At 30.7% G+C, this 15,803-nt stretch overlaps 1 protein-coding gene across 1 annotated transcript in view; it reads left to right on the top strand.

Moving 5' to 3' along the window:
- Positions 1–15,803, top strand: part of Gycalpha99B (guanylate cyclase 1 soluble subunit alpha 2) — a 364,604-nt gene that overhangs the window by 254,470 nt on the left and 94,331 nt on the right. The gene's annotated exons all lie outside the window — the stretch shown is intronic.

Raw genomic sequence — 15,803 nt, 5'->3', positions numbered from 1 at the left:
CAGCTTTTTTTTTTATTTATTTCTTGTTATGACATTCTATAAAATCTATCTATTTGCTGTAGTTTAAAAAAAAGGAATATGTAAAAGGAGATATGAATATTTTGGATATCGGAATGCAAATTAGAGTGCTTTTCTGAAATATCTCTGTGAAATGACAGTTATTTGGGTCGTTTTTTTTATTCTGAATGCATTTGAATTCTTAGATATAAAGATGCAAAAATTCAGAAATGCGAGCCATTTTATCTAAAAGAAGAAAGTAAAAAGTTACATTTATCTGGGGACAAAAAATTATGTTTATTCATGCCAAAACGAATCTATCTTAACATCGATAACTTAAAGTATCTATTTTAATTGTTGATTTCGTTCAGTGATCTTCACTGTATCGCGCTTTTCTAATTAATTTTTAGAGTGAAAAAACTGTTTATAAAAGGGTTATGCATACTTATTATAAGTACTTTTATTTAATAGTGTTTAAATAAAACAAAGAGTACACAAAATTATTAAGGGCAGTACATTTCAAACAGATTTTCACTTATTATTGATCTACTAATAGTCTATTATTAAAAGCATTACTTTAAAGAGCATTTGTAGGAAACATGTGCCGGGTATTCTGAAATAACCGCCCTTTGTCCGTTAAAAGGTATGCTCTAGTTGCTACACGAAAAGATAATCTGTGCCCCAGTGAGGCCAGAGGTATACTTTTCTCCTCAGCATACAAAAATATTTGCTCTGTGTTCTAAAACAAATTTTCAGGTTACTGAAAATATTATGAAAATAATTATTAGTTAGAAATAGTCAAAATGTTTTGAAATTATACATGAAGTTAAATGAACGCTTATACTAAATAGCAAATCAATACATGCTATAAATCATTCATTAAAAAAAACGAAAAAAAAACGCTAGTGACCAGATTTAAAATTTGATGACTGATTCATTAATATATATTGCAGTGTAAAAAATAATGCTATAGTGTTTCATCGAAAAACGATTCCCTAGAAATTGCAGACCAGCGCACATTCTTCATTTTTTCTCTTCCAACGTTTCCTTATTATATTGTGAGAAACAGAAGATCCAAAAACGTTTTAAGCAAATCTGAGTATCGCACGTGGCCACTCAGAACCCTGTCTTCTTGAAGCAGTACCTTCCCTTGAATACTGATACCAACAATTGGACACAGGGAGCCGTGAAGGCTCAGGAGATAGAGCATTTACTTTCTATTGAGGTGAACTGGATTCGAATCCCAGTGATGGCTGGTCCATGCGAATTCCGCATCATGCTCGGACTGACAAAAGCGCTGATGTAAAATATCCTCAGTGGTAGTCATGGGTTAGAGTGTTCTTGCCTCTGGGCTAACCGTCTGAGGTTTTCGTAGTTTTCCGCTCCAAATGCAGGTTAGTTCCACCAAAAAAAGTCCTCCACGAAGGCAAAATTTCTCCCAAAACTTGATCCAGTAGTTCCCTTGTTTTCTGAATTCTGTTCAAAATGACAAGGCTATGGAGTTGAACATTAGACCCAGTCGTAAACTCAAAATTGGATCGACTGTTCAACGATGGTTAAAAAATCAAATGAAATCATGCACAGTGGATACATTTATTCCCCTGTCCTTCTGGAATATCGAGGAAAGAAAATCCACCTTCTCATAGCCCTATTACACGACCAGTCTGCGAGCTGTTGATAATGGTTTCTTCGCCTTCTTAAAAGCATTCTTGACTAACAGCAACTCATTGTGTCTAAGTTTAACGAAAAATAACGCTTACGAACAGCAGAACACATGTCCACAGTGGCGCAACTAGCGTCAGACTTATGCACCAAGCACGAAATTTCAATAGACATCTTTTAGTTGTATAAACAAGCCTACCAAATTTAGTTTATCTAACATCTTGGTGTTGCTGATCCATTATCTTCTTGGTGTTAGAAGTTTTGTCCGCCAGTGTATATATAAATCGAAGGGAATCAGAAACGTTAAATTCACTGTCTGATTCTGAATCTTGTTCTAAACTTGATTCATGTTCACTGATGCTCTCACTCACAAACCTTTTTTTTCCAACTCTGATTAATAGATTCTTCATTCGATGAACTTTCTTTTAAAAGAGTTTGCCATTATTTTTGAACACCTTGGATTATTCCGCATTCCATCATTCTCGATAACGTTTAAAATCGAATGACGAGTAGGCTACCGGAACCTATGTTTTTCTTGGAAAATATGGCTGTTAATTTCAGAATGATTTGAGATTTAATGAATACGATTCAATGCTGCAACAGTACTCATGCTATTGATTACTTTCAAAAATCAGTGGGCTGTCTGTTCCATGTTTTTGTGACAGCCAGCCCTGACAGACCCATCTAATCTATTTGTGGGATGAAATATATGTTCTTGAATCTTCGAATAAGTTGAAAAAGTATGCACATTGGGGGTCGTAAGTTAATATTTACGACAGAAAACTAAATATAATATCAAAATATAACGTAGCACCAATGAAGAAAGCTGAGATGAAACAACCAATCTGATTGCTAGAGGAATCAGAGAGAAATTGAAACGTGACAATTAGAAGCACTCCTAAGCTTCAGCGGGCAATTTAATTGATTTTGGTATTTCTCATCATGCCTTTCTCACTAAAGATTCGGCAGATTTCAAAACCGTTTTTTGTCTCGTCCTCACTAAAATATAAATTTGAGACCACAAATGAGTATACTGTTTGATTCAATTTTCAACAACGATTCTAAAAATATATATCAATATTGATGATTGCCAAGTGACCCATTCGCACTTTTTGGAAATATTCTTAAATTTGAATGCTTTTAATAATGGTAATTAAGCATATGCAAATTTTCATTTTTTAGTTATATTTGAAAAAACTCACTAAATAATTTGAAATAATGCACTCTACAAAACCAATTCCATTATATTAAATATTGGTCAAATATTCCTTTTTTTTTAAAAAAAAAATTCTCATTACTTTTAATTCAAACTTCTAAGAGCATTGCTATTCAAAGTGAGAAAATCAGAATATATTTTCTTTTATTTTACGCATAAGCCGCTTATGAAAATGGCCTATATAGCAGTAATCCTTCTAAATGCATTTCTTCATCTCTTTTTGTAATGTTTATTACATAAGTGGGAAGCATGTCAGGATCTCTTATATTTGTCAATTCAAAAGCAATGAATTTCCTTTCCTCTGTAAATATATTTGATAGATAACCGTGGATTAGCGATCAATAAAAGTAGTATATTATAAAAAGGTATAGGGACGATATGCCAAAAATATTTTCCGCGAATCAGCGAAGCGTATTTTCTCGGGTATTATTTCCGAAAGACGCCGACTAATGCCTCTAAGCCCATATTTTTTGTTTCCATCATGCATAGGTGCTTAAGCTGTCTTTAAACTTTATGATTCTCTTTAGAGTGACTTCTATTCCAAACACGTATTACTCGATTTTGATTAATCCATTATTTTTTGTAACAGCCAAATTTTCGCATTAAATAATCTAAATTATATTTTCCTGCATGTTGCGCTCTAAAAGGAAGAAAAACCATTGATCAGAAATATTTTCAATTAATTTTATTTTAGCCAGAAATTATAAGTTAGTACCATAAAATGCATGATAAGTACACTGGTTATCATAAATTAAGGAAAAATCACAAAAATAGCGATAACTCTTTCAAAAGTAAGCCAAACCGTGCAAAATTTGCATATGTTGTCCACTAAGAGTAGCTGAGTAAAATTGCAATATGCAAATTAGTGGCGCTGCACTCGGCTTACGTCATCTGCCTGGAGCATAAAAGTCCAAGTTTGAGAGAAAGCACACAAATTTTACTGTGATTGCGACATTGAAAATCTGAGATAGCCAATTCGTAATAATGACCTCTAGGCATCATTTGCCTGAAGAACTACGATGGAGAGCCATCGGGAGACTAGAGGCAGGGCAGAGTCAATCAGAAGTGGCCAGATGGCTAAATGTGAGTCCATCTGTGGTTCATAGACTTTGGAGGCAATTTCAAACCACAGATTCGGCATCTAGGAGGTTCAGTCAAGGACGGCCAACTGTTACGACCAGTGCCGATGACCGATATTTGACATTAAGTGCACGCAGGAATAGAACCGCTACTCCGACACATCTTAGATCCTCTCTTGCTGCAGCCACCGGAAGGTTGGTGTCAACGTCAACTGTGCGCAGAAGGCTCCACGAAGGTGGTCTGTATGCGAGACGACCAGCCATTTGCGTGCCGCTCACATCACGCCATAGGAGAGACCGTTTGCAGTGGGCCCGACAACATGTCCACTGGACGTCAGATCAATGGAGGCCTGTTCTCTTTACGGATGAGTCCAGGTTTAGTCTAGAAAGTGACAGTAGACGTTATTTGATATGGAGAGAACCTGGGACCCGTTATCATCCATCAAACATCCGTGAAAGAGATGCATACGGAAGAGGCAGTGTCTGTGTTTGGGGAGGCATATCCTTAGGAGGGCGCACATACCTCCATGTCTTTCCAAGGGGAACCGTGAATGCTCAGGTTTATCGAGACAACATCCTTGATGCTTATGTGCGCCCATATGCCGGGGCAATTGGTGATTGCTTCCTGTTACAGGACGATAATGCAAGACCACACAGAGCTCGCATTGTTGATGATTATCTTCAACAGGAAACAATTACTCGCATGGAGTGGCCAGCTCGATCCCCGGACTTGAATCCTATCGAGCACGTTTGGGATGCTCTAGGGAGGCGTGTATCTGCCATCAATCCGCCCCCTCAGACCCTTGCCACGCTTGCAACTGCTTTACAAGAGCAATGGCTCTCACTTCCTATTGAACTGATAGACCGCATAATTGAAAGCATCACACATCGCTGTTTGTGCTGTATTGCTTCTAGAGGCAATCATATTCCATATTAAAGGTACTTTTTCTATTGCAAACCGATACTTCCAATTTGTTTATTTTATACATGTGCTAATTTCTATACTACTATTAATGTCTGATAATTTCTTTTTATGTTGTTTAATACCTTACTATGTGTTGTATATTGTGGGTAAGTTTCATAAAATTCCATGTGTAATTTCTTGAGTTATCGCGATTTTTGTGAATTTTCCTTAATTTATGATAACCAGTGTATTTTTTTAATATTTATCAAGACAGGTATCGCTAGATAAATAAACCTTGCTAAACGGTAATTAACGGTTCGAAAGCATAAGTACTTGATAGAAAACAGTAGTTTAGCGAACCAATATAAGTAGTATATTTTAAAAGTAGTATATAGTTGTAGTAAAAGTAGTATGAAAAGATATTGGAATGGTAAGCCAAAAATATTTGATGCGAATCAACGAAGTATATTTTCTCTGGTATTATTTCCGAACGATGCCGATTAATGCATCTAAGCCCACATTCTTTTTTTTTTGCTTCCATCATGCATAGGTGCTTAAGCTGTCTTTAAACTTCATGATTCTGTTTAGAGTGTCTTCTATTCCCAACAGGTATTACTTGATTTTGATAAATCCATTATTTTTTGTATTTTTAAAACAGACAAATTTTCGTATTAAATAATCTATATTATATTTTCCTGCATGTTGCGCTCTGAAAAGAAGAAGAAAATCTATTGATCAAAAATATTTTCAATTGATTTTATTTTAGCAAGAAATATTCAGTTAGTACCATCACTGCATCATACATATTTTTTATTATTTATCATGTGTACTTGATAGATAACAATGGTTTAGCAATCCAATAAATGCAATATATAGTAAAAGTAGTATATAGTAGTAGTAAAAGTAGTATGGAAAGGAAAGCCAAAATTATTTCCTGCGAGTAAACAAATTATATTTTCCAGGGTATGATTTTCGAAAGACGCCGACTAATGTGTTTAAGCTAGCTTTTTCCCCCAGCTCGCATAGATGCTTAAGCTGTCTTTAAACTTCATGATACTGTTGTTTAAAGTGGCTTCTATTCCTAACACGTATTACTCGAAGTTGATAAATCTAAATCCATCCTTTTCTTGCATTTTTAAAACTGCTGAAATTTCCCACTAAATAATCTCTCTCTCTCTCTCTCTCTCTCTCTCTCTCTCTCTCTCTCTCTCTCTCTCTCTCTCTCTCTCTCTATATATATATATATATATATATATATATATATATATATATATATATATATATATATATATATATATATATATATATTTGTATGTATGTATATAACATAAAAAGCTTCAATTAATCTTTTTATGTTATTCCTTTTCTTTTCTTAATTTATTATTCAAAACGAAACGCTTTCTCACACTTTTAAAATAACATCCTGCACTTTAATCTATTTATAGTTCAAGTATGCATTAATTAAAAGTAAGACATTTTTCCCCTTGTTCTTTGTGGGAATCGCACGACCTATTTAAAAAACCAATTACAAATACTGCAATTACAATTATATATATATATATATATATATATATATATATATATATATATATATATATATATATATATATATATATATATGTGTCTATCTTAGTAAATAAAATATAAACAGTATTATTTTACTACTTACTCCACGTCTTTGCGATGATATCAATATTTGCGTATAGTATCGAAACAGTTGTATTGTTTTACCGTTCGAATACGAAAGCAGGATCTACCGCAGCGGGACGGCTTTTCTTTGTGAAGTTTCGATACACTGAGTTGCACACGTTCTGAAGTTCTAAGACGCATAAGTGTGGTGCCCTGTGAAGTAAACAAAGCACTATCTTTTCATTGATCTCATTCTTATTTTTATGAAATCGAAGTTGACTCGGTATGTACTGCGGAAGATATACAGATTTAAAACTATACAGTAACTATTCTTGTGTACATGTATCGTGATTCTATTCTATTTTTTATGGCAATGTAAAAATATTTTTTCTTCAGTGATTCTACTCATTACTGGTTCTAAACTCATTAAAAATATAAGCATAGTATTTATTTGAAGGCGAATATTTTTTTTAATATGATAAAACTTTACAATTAGAAAAAGTGCGGAAATGCTGCTCATCTGATCAATATCGTTAGTTATTAAAGAATTGTAAAGTTTATGGAATTTTATCACTATTTTGAAATTTTTGTAGGAGTCAGCTAGTTATCCCTTAAATAAAACAAATATAACAATGTCAAAATTGATTGAAATGCAAACTTTTAATTAATTTCTCTAATTACAATGAAGCTTATTTACTTTTCCTTATATCACTTTCATACTGCCTATTGAAGTTTCTTTCGTTCAAGAAAAAATATTTTTTGCCGAATAATATGGTATTTTTATGTTTGTTGTGCCTTAAAAATAACTATTATGAGTTTATGAATTATTTATAGCAATTTTAAAAAGCTATTCTTTCAGAATAAATTTAAGAGTTATAATTAAGTATATTAAATTCATTTCTAGCCGTAAATACTTAAATGAAACAAATGCAACCACGCCAAAATTGATTTAAGTAAGATTTCAAATTATTTTCTCTATCTGCAGTAGAACAGATTTACAATTTCTTATATCACTTTCAGGCTGTCTATTGAAGCCTTTTGCACCAAAGGAAAAGTGTTTTAGGTGAATAATATGGCATTTTTTAGCTTGTGAGTCATAAATAACTATTAGGAGTTATTTCTAATATTTATAAATAACTATTATTATGTAATAAATTGGTTTGTTATAAATAACTGCTATATTAATTTATGGCATATACCTTCTATAATGATTAAGTAAGCAATGCATAATCATAATATAAAACTCTGCCCCAAAATTTTTAGCTTCTATGATCTAATTTTTTAATCTATGAAAATTGCACATATTTTACATTGTTTCGGCTCAGATAAATAACCAAAAATGGCGATTTTTCTTTTCATTAATTTTAACGAATTTGACTGAAAAAAACTCACCAAATGGGTAATAAACAAATTTAATATTTTTTAAGTATTTAAAATTTTTTTCTTATCAACCCTTTGAAGCTTTGGAGCGTTGGTATTTCTTTTATACAGTGAAACCTCTCTGGAGCGACCACTCTTCGTTCCACAGTAAAACGATCGTTGACGGGGGTTGGTCTTTCTAAAAGGTTACCTTCATTGATTTCAAAATTGTTATCAAAAGGTACATGATTTTTCGCAAATGATATTAATTTTAGTCAAAGTCATTTTCTTGGTGGGGAAATGCCACTTCTGTTGGCGTCATGAAAAGAAGGATCTATGAAAAACATTTAGCGTTTAAAAAATGATCCAATCTGATATAATTATGAGTAAAAACAAATTCACCGTTTATGAATGCTAAAGCTATTTTAAATAAATAAAAAATTATGCTTTTTGTTTAAATTTGCATTTAATTTCATGAAAATTAGATAGCTTTAAAAGATGAGAAGAGGTTTGTTTGAAATGCTTGTTTTAAATTCGAATTTAACTTTCAACTTCAAAAGTAAATCATTTATAGTATCGTCTTTAGTGCTCTCTGACTGCAACCTGAGGTTGTTTTGTCAAAAAGAGTTTTCTAAATAAGAGCCGCTTACAAATATTTTGAATACATTTTAATCTACTTATTTGTTTTTTAATATTTTTTGTTTCGATATTCTTTCGTGTTTCCTTATTTGACCTTTTCCGCATTTGGTGCATATATTTTACCTGTCTCTGGGAGAGGTTTTAATGGTCTCTCCAAAAGGTTTTCTTCAACACTAAGTCTATGGAAAAAATTGCGTGCCTCACAAAAGTGGTCGTAAATAGAGGTGGTCGCTACATAGAGGTGGGTTTTTCCTGGAGGTTTCACTGTATATTTTTTTCTGACACTCTAATTACCAACAAAAATTTATTTTGGTATTTATTAATTATTAAAACCAGTTTAATATTTATTAAAAATATCTGTTGCATTTTCGGAATTATATTTGTATTAAAATATAAAATCCAAAAAAAGTAGTTGGAATTTGTTTTTCATTCATGTTGAAAAATTTATCTATAAATGATTTTGTAATTTAAAGAAATTTGAATGATAAGAACCTGTTACTCTTAGATTTAAATAACTGCAAATAAGTGAGAATTTTAAAACTAATTGTTCGGAAAAGAGCCGTGTTTATAAGATTTTATCTTTAACATAGAAATAGAAACACACTGTGCTTTATACTATATTTATTTCGTATCCATAAATTATTAAAAAGCTAAATATTATATTTTTTACTTATTTTGAGTTAAATTAATACAACATAATGAAAAAAAAGTACAAAAAATATGTTTCATAAAAATTTTAAGTCAAAAGGTTTAACTTAGTCAGTTCTTTTCAGATATGTAGTACACATTAAACTAACTCTTATTAATTTTTATTTTCCACCGTGAAAGAACTTTAAGAAAACCAAACCTAATGATATGAAATACTGTTAGAATTACTCTTAAAACATGTATTATACATAACGACGATTGACGATTTAAGGAAGAATAAACAAAACTTGAATATGTTTATTGAATTAAAATTGAAACCCTTAACTTCGGGCAAAATCAAATAGCCAAATCCTTGCAATACAAAATTTCGGGTATGAAAAATTCTTCAGTTAATACAAACTCATACCAGCGCAATATTTCTTTTAATTACTCGGCACTATCCAACACGTAATCGTATTCATATCAAAAGAACATTTCTTTTGAATACACACCACTAATAACTAACACGTACTCTTATAAATAACTATTCTTTATGCATTGCATTATGTAATATGTTTCTTTTGAATACACAGCACTAATATCTAGCACATACTCGTAAAAGCAAATATTCTGTATACATTGGATCATCAAATATGTTTCTCTCATACATTGGCTTATCCAATATGTTTCTTCCATACATTGGTTTATCTAATATGCAATCCAAAATTATTGTGTATGAAATATTTCGGTAAATACTAATTCGTATTAACGGAACATTTCTTTTGAATATACAACACTAATATCTTACACGTACTCTTATAAATAAATATTCTGTATACAATGGATTATCCAATATGTTTCTTTCATTCGTATTCAGTAAATGTCTGAGAAATAGAAATTTCGTTAACACTAAGGAACCATTCGAGAAATATGGATTAGGCCACTCAATCATTCATAAAGACCTAACTGTCAGTTGTATATGAACAAATGCTTTCTGACTAATACTTATTCCCTAGAAAGAAATAATAGAAAGTTTCATTGGTGTTACTGATGTTTCAAATGTCACGCTTAAACAATTCCTACAACATATGCGTTGAATGTTTACTAAAATGATAGGACACAAAAATATTGATTAGTAATTTTGATTTAAAAACAATTAAAAAATGTTTTACTTTTTTAATAGATTTACCTGTTAAGTCTGTAACAGAAGCTGCATTACTTTTAAGTAATGTTTAGTAGTTTCTGAACATTTTTTTATAGTAAAGATTTGAAATTGTTAATCTTCTGTGTCCTTTTTGAAAAATGAGAGGGACATTCTTCAATTAAATTATGCCAAATCAAACAATAAGTGATGTTTCTCATTAATTTCTTTTGACTGAGTTTTAAGAATTTATAAGAAATAAATATAAAAATTTCTTTAATATGTAAGGTGGTTATAATTAGAGTTACCATGTCTAAACCAACATAGCGCCCAAACACCTTTAAGGACGTCTATTGAACTTATTAAACACATTATATGAACCTTTCGAACAATATGCAAATTACACATTTTTGGAAAAAATATCTTAAAAGCACCATTTTAATATATGTTTTATTAACGCTATGACGTGTTATTTTCACAAATTTTATATTTGGGCTATTTTTAAGGATTTTGAAGACATCTTTAATATGTTAGCAATTCAATTGGAGTAAACACTTCCTGATCAGAAATTTTCAAAATACAGTATTTTTTTATTTGAAATGGTTATTAGAAAATCCCATTTTAAGAAAATGCATAATTATTCCACCTGAAACATATGTTTTTAAGATAGATTAAAGTTGCAAGTTCAAATATTTTTTTTTTTAAATGTCATAAAAAACTAGTGTTTAGCTAAATGGATTGTCAATTGATTTAGCCAATGGTGTATATGGGCACCATTTTATTTCCACGTGCACGCAATTTCTTTTTGTATCCAAATGAATGTAATTTAAGCATATTTCAATGTAAATAATCACGCATTTTATGAAATTACTATGTTTGTTTCAAAATGGGTTGGAAAAAAACTGAAATTTCGACCATCAAGAGAAAAAAGGGCACGTATAAAGAACAAATAGCACAAAATGGAAAATTCAATGGGCATTTCATCTTTGTGAAAGACGTGTTCAATGTACGTTATACTGATTTGAACCATTACACGAAGTATTTCTCACTTTACAGCAACAGCAACATGACGTGTTATGCTTGTTCTCAAAGCAAATTTCTTCTCTCTGTGATGCACGTCCTTGAATCCCAATCTTTTAACCCATTTTAAGCCAAGCGTAAAAATTTTATAAAATATGGTAATGCTTTCATTGAAATCTGCTTAAATTAATTCGTGAAGACAAATAAGTTTCATACAGGAAAAATAATATTTTATTTCAGAAATAAAATGGGGAGTCTGGCCATTGGATAAATTATTTAGTAGAACACTAGATTTTTTTATGAATTTTTTTTAAAATTTTATTTACAGAATTTGAAACTTTAATCACCTTAAAAACATATGATTTCTTTCAAATGGATTAATTATACAACTTGAAAACAAACTCGTCAATAACCGTTTCAAGTTTGAAAAAGCAGAGTAGTTTGAAAATTTCTCAGCAGAAAGAGTTTACTTCAATTGAATTACTTGCATACTTATATTTCTTGAATTGAATACTTATATTTTATATATGTCTCCAGAACCCTTTACAATAGTAGAAAAATAAAATTAGTACAAAGACACACGTCACAGTGCTAATAAAAAGCATTCATTGAAATGGCGCGTTTAAACACCTTTTTCCGAAAATGGGTTAACTCTTCAAATAACAATTTTTCACATGAAAAGTTTCAATTTTTCACCTATCAACTGAAATGCGAACATTTTTATTGCAGATTTCTTTTTTTCATGGTCAATTTAGCGTATGTATTAAATATCATCGACATTTGTCCAGAACGGAAAGTAAACAGTGTCGTTGTCTAAACAGTGTATATATAATCATCATGGAGAACACAGATGGTAACCAGTTCCCGGTGAAGCTTAAATAGTGACATGCGAAGACTTAAAACTTCGGAGAAAAAAAAATTTCTTAAGAATCTTTTGTTTGAAATTCCGTAAAAATTGAACCGAATCCAACAACACTAAAATAAGGTGTTGCTTGACACTAGTACAATAAAGCAGTGTTTCTCAAAGTGTACCCCCTGGGGTACCGGAACAGTTTAGTGGGGGTACGTGTTCTTATGCGAAATATCTTGCAGGAAACGAAAATTTAAAAAAAATTTTATTTGAAAATAAAGTTAACCATGAAAATTTTTCGATTACTTATTTTTCCATTGGCTATTTTTTGCAGAGTTAACAGTTAATAATTAGTGGTATCAACTGCCAGTTGTGATTTTTAACTTTTGCGCAATTTTTTTACAGTAAAAAATACATTCATTTTTTTTATTAGTGGTGCACGTTACGAAAAATTTATAAAGGGTACACAAAAGTCATAAGTTTGGGAAACGCTGCAATAAAGCATGGCAAAGTCACGGAACGAGCCTACTTAATATTTTTTACAATACATTTTGTGGCTCTTAATTCGTGTAAATCCTTAATCTGAAAAAAAAATATTTACACTGATGAAATTCGGTTCGTATACATAATTATAACACTACAATCAGTAGTCAACACATATTGTTTAAAACAAACAACAAAAAACTAAGAAAATCATAAAAAGAAATAGAAAACTGGAGGTGTAAATCTAAAATAAAGATAAAAAAATCAATACTTAGTTATGTGATGAACATCTTAAGGCAAACATTGTTTTCAGTAGTGGTACGTGAAGTATGAAATTTCATGCTTGGGGCTAACATTACGACTGCGTTGCTTGAAACAAAAACTGATCAATAGAAAGGAGCAAATATTAAATTATCTAAGAACTGAGAAGCAAAACAAATAAAAAAAAAGAAGCTGATAAGATGAACATAAAAAAGAGACTCGAAGATTGTTTGGTAAGGAAAACCTTTAAAATAGTGGAAGAATTCATAAAAAGAAGAATCTATAAATGCTTTATTCAAATGTAAACAAAAAAGAATATGCATATTTATGATAAAAATAAATTTCTCATACCTTGAAAACTATTTTACAATAAAGATTTTATAGTTCCTTAGAATATAAAAGTCGGTTATCAAAAATGAACAGCTTGAAAGTTTTTTGGAAGTTTTAATTATTAGTTCCGAAATTCATGATGAAAAATAGCAAATATCAGAACAATAAAATTTATATAAAATTCAATTGCTCAAATATACTTAAAAATTTGATATAATTTAAAAGTAATTGTAAGATTTTTTATTTAATAAAAGATGACCTACTGCCTAATTTTTTTACAAATTGGTCTACCTTACACTGAGAAAAAAGGTATGGTCAAAACAAGAAATGACACAATTTACCATGTTTCTGATTCTATGGAAACACCAAAAAGCACAGTGAAATTTTCGCTTTGGTAATGAATATGGCTAAAATTAACAATAAAATATGGTTTCATAATATATGAAGAAAATTAATGAATATTATATGATAAAATTTGAAAATTTTATCGTGATACCTTTGAGTCTAGCATAAAAATCATTTATTTGATTAACTTTACTTAATGTGTGGTAATAAGACCTATTGTTTTGAAAATCAAAATTAAACTTAAGTTAGCATTCCTGTACAATGAGCCAATTAAAAAAAATGAACAACCTGAATAACTGTTGGTCTAATGGCTTTTCACGTATTAGGACTACATTTTAATATATAGGGATAAAATTTTGCAATTTTATCATGATACCTTACACTAAAACCATTTTTTCAATTAAATTTACTTCTCATTCAGTGGTTTTTTGTAACTGTGTGGTAATAAGAAATATAATTTTAAAAACTGAAATTTCCGGTAAACTGTTACCATATGGACGGAAAAATTACCAAATGAATAGTTTAAATACCGTATATTTTGGTTTTTATTACCAGAATTATAATGTTTTCCTTACCAGAAATATCATTCCTATACAGTACGCAAATTTTATCAGACTTTTTTCTCCGTGTAGCATGTATTAAATATCGATGCTATGTTTAATAAAAGTGTATATTTTGAAAAATGTCCTGGGGCAATAAAGTTACAAGCAGCATTTTATCAAAAAGGGAAATTTTTTTAATAAGTCTTTATTTTTATTTAGATATTTTATAAATTTCTAGAATTTTCACAGTGCGATAAACATGAGAATCGGGGCATCATGAACTATTTTCTAGCAATTTGAAAATTGTCCATTACAATTACGCGATCCCTTCAAAAATCTATAGCATGAAATACGTTGTGAGGGAGGTTTTTTGACCTTTTTTCAGTCGTAATGACAGCTTAAAAATGAGATTGTTAAGTTCAGATTTTTCTGCAGTTAAAACGTATAACAAATGATGAACATCCAAATTAATCTAAACTTTCCTTTTTCTAATGCCCACCGGAAGAATGACATTTTGTCATACAGGCATCTGAAGGGCAGATTTGTTGGCGACTCTTTCAGGGGCGCCACGTTAGGTGGGTCAACGTTGCTCCCACAGTATGGTAAGACAGTACAGAGAAGGCAAGAGCATCCATGCCATGCCCGGGATTCGAACCCAGAATCTTTCTAACGTAAGGCCGATTCTCTGAGCCCTACACAGGCTGGTCGGCAATTAATCTAAAATTATAATCGACAAAATAATAGTAAAGTAAGCCGAAACGAAAGAAGAAAATATGACCCTAAATATCTTTTGTTCTATTGGTAAGATTTTCATGCCCTAATAACTCAATACTCAAATCTCAATATCTCAATAACTCAATCTCAATAACTCAAAGGGTTGACAATGAACGTGCAAAAATATACAGACGTGACCATAAAATATTTAGGAGATAGCTACAGTATGGAAAATCTGGTCTCAATAACTCGTGACAAAAAAAATTAAATATACGACATTTTTAAAATGTTTGCAACTTAAAAGCTTTTCGACTGAGTTCTTTAAAATATTGCACTTTTCCCTTAAACAATATTCAGTTCAAAATAATGAAAAGTTTGTTTATCTTTTACATTTCATTATTTCTTCGATTATTAATAAATAACATTGTGATAAACAGTTTCCGTTTGGATACGTGTCTTAAAATTGTGTGCAAAAATTTAAGATTCGCTTAAAAAGTTTCCTAGATAAAATGAAATTTGCGAAATAGGAAATTAACATTAAGGAGTCTAAACTTTTAACCACATTTTTAAAAAAAAAAACATTAGGTATTAGGACCATATTTGCCTCCCCCCTATTTTCCTGTTCAAAAAACGAGAGAATTGTTTATGAAAATTCATTCAGAAAAAGTACGTTTTTGTGTCTGATTTCAGAACTTCATCCATAGTTAACAATAATCAATTATCGTATTTCAGTTCAAGCCTTTAGACCACTACGATTGGTGCTAAATGTGTGAAAATTCAATCACTAGAGCAATAGTTATCCAAGATGATTGTTTTTTCTTTATTAGGTACACTACTCATAAAAATATATAAATAAATAACATTATCACAATGAAACAAAAGGAGCTAATGGTTATAAAAACTGTGAATAAATAAAAATTCATTTGTTGCTTAGACTACAAACATAACTAGATCACTTCTTTTAAGATTATTGTGCTATAAGTTTGCGAAGATCACTCACACTCG

This window comes from Parasteatoda tepidariorum, chromosome 11, assembly GCF_982258835.1.
Source record: "Parasteatoda tepidariorum strain Cologne lab strain chromosome 11, Ptep-v5.0, whole genome shotgun sequence".
Classification (NCBI taxonomy): Eukaryota; Metazoa; Arthropoda; class Arachnida; order Araneae; family Theridiidae; genus Parasteatoda; species Parasteatoda tepidariorum.
Note: the sequence above shows the minus strand (reverse complement) of the source record. Positions and strands in the feature narration are given on the sequence as shown.